This window comes from Sebastes fasciatus (assembly GCF_043250625.1).
Source record: "Sebastes fasciatus isolate fSebFas1 chromosome 13 unlocalized genomic scaffold, fSebFas1.pri SUPER_13_unloc_1, whole genome shotgun sequence".
NCBI classification, from domain to species: domain Eukaryota; kingdom Metazoa; phylum Chordata; class Actinopteri; order Perciformes; family Sebastidae; genus Sebastes; species Sebastes fasciatus.
Genome location: NW_027428121.1, coordinates 12,501 through 15,000, shown reverse-complemented (window position 1 = coordinate 15,000; position 2,500 = coordinate 12,501). Strand labels below are relative to the sequence as shown.

General features: G+C 29.9%; 1 protein-coding gene across 2 annotated transcripts in view; it reads left to right on the top strand.

Moving 5' to 3' along the window:
- LOC141763563 (MBT domain-containing protein 1-like) overlaps window positions 1-2,500 on the top strand; it is a 13,885-nt gene that overhangs the window by 668 nt on the left and 10,717 nt on the right. The gene's annotated exons all lie outside the window — the stretch shown is intronic.

Here is a 2,500-nt window from a genome sequence, read left to right as displayed (position 1 = left end):
TTGGAGCAGAGACACATCTCACTGAGCAGAACCTCAGACTGATGAGGACCGGACCGGACCGGACCGGACCGGACCGGACCGGACGGCATTAATGTTCTCAACCAATCAACGTCTCATTCAGCAACATTTCTCTTTATTATCAAGTCGCTGTTCGCCGGTTCCGTTCAGCTCAGAGCCCAGTGGACAGCAGTGATCAGCTGGGTGATCGATCAGAGTGATCAGCTGAGTGATCAGCTGGGTGATCGATCAGAGTGATCAGCTGAGTGATCAGCTGGGTGATCGATCAGAGTGATCAGCAGTGATCAGCAGACTGATCGATCAGGAAAACGAGTGGTTTGTGTAACAGACTGCGGTTCTGGATGCTTCTGATCCGAGTCACTGCAGACCTGGTTCTGTTACAGCAGCTACATCCGGATGTCTCCAGTCAGAGACACTTCAGATGGACATCTGGTGTCTCCTGTAGTCCGCAGTGCAGTGGTGGCAGCTGCTACTGATGTGAACCGCTGGATGCAACAGCTGTCTGAATCAGTGACCTTTGACCTGATGCATCTCATCTCCTGATCACTTCCACAGCTCCACTGATCAGTTCTATAATCAATCACAGCTCCATCGATCAGTTCTATAATCAATCACAGCTCCACTGATCAGTTCTATAATCAATCACAGCTCCATCGATCAATTCTATAATCAATCACAGCTCCACTGATCAGTTCTATAATCAATCACAGCTCCACTGATCAGTTCTATAATCAATCACAGCTCCACTGATCAGTTCTATAATCAATCACAGCTCCATCGATCAGTTCTATAATCAATCACAGCTCCACTGATCAGTTCTATAATCAATCACAGCTCCACTGATCAGTTCTATAATCAATCACAGCTCCACTGATCAGTTCTATAATCAATCACAGCTCCATCGATCAGTTCTATAATCAATCAGGGTTTTTAATGATTGATGTATTTTGAATCTCCGGTTCCAGATGAACGTTTCTCTGTTTTATATAACGACCATAAACTGAATCTGTTTTGGTTCTGGACGGTTAGTGGAACAGAACAGAACCGAACCGAACCGGACCGGACCGAACAGAACAGAACAGAACAGAACCGGACCGAACCGGACCGGACCGAACCGAACCGAACAGAACAGAACAGAACAGAACCGAACCGGACCGAACCGGACCGGACCGGACAGAACAGAACAGAACAGAACCGGACCGAACCGGACCGGACCGAACCGAACCGAACCGAACCTATACTTTAGTCTGGTTTAATCTTCAACAGATCATATTTAATGAGCTCAGCATGGCTGCATGTCAAATCTGATCCTGCACAGAAACTCAAGTTATTAAATATTAAATATTAGTTATTAAATATTAGTTATTAAATATTAAATATTAGTTATTAAATATTAAATATTAGTTATTAAATATTAGTTATTAGTTATTAAATATTAAATATTAGTTATTAAATATTAAATATTAGTTATTAAATATTAAATATTAGTTATTAAATATTAAATATTAGTTATTAGATATTAGTTATTAGATATTAGTTATTAGATATTAAATATTAGTTATTAGATATTAGTTATTAGTTATTAAATATTAGTTATTAGATATTAAATATTAGTTATTAGATATTAAATATTAGTTATTAGATATTAAATATTAGTTATTAGATATTAGTTATTAGTTATTAAATATTAGTTATTAGATATTAAATATTAGTTATTAGATATTAAATATTAGTTATTAGATATTAAATATTAGTTATTAGTTATTAAATATTAGTTATTAGATATTAAATATTAGTTATTAGTTATTAAATATTAGTTATTAGATATTAGTTATTAGATATTAGATATTAGTTATTAGTTATTAAATATTAGTTATTAGTTATTAAATATTAGTTATTAGATATTAAATATTAGTTATTAGTTATTAAATATTAGTTATTAGTTATTAGTTATTAAAAATTAGTTATTAGATATTAGATATTAGTTATTAAATATTAGTTATTAGATATTAGTTATTAGTTATTAAATATTAAATATTAGTTATTAGATATTAGTTATTAGTTATTAAATATTAGTTATTAGATATTAAATATTAGTTATTAGTTATTAAATATTAGTTATTAGATATTAGTTATTAGATATTAGATATTAGTTATTAGTTATTAAATATTAGTTATTAGTTATTAAATATTAGTTATTAGTTATTAAATATTAGTTATTAGATATTAGTTATTAAATATTAGTTATTAGTTATTAAATATTAGTTATTAGATATTAAATATTAGTTATTAGTTATTAAATATTAGTTATTAGATATTAGTTATTAGATATTAGATATTAGTTATTAGTTATTAAATATTAGTTATTAGTTATTAAATATTAGTTATTAGATATTAAATATTAGTTATTAGTTATTAAATATTAGTTATTAGTTATTAGTTATTAAAAATTAGTTATTAGATATTAGATATTAGTTATTAA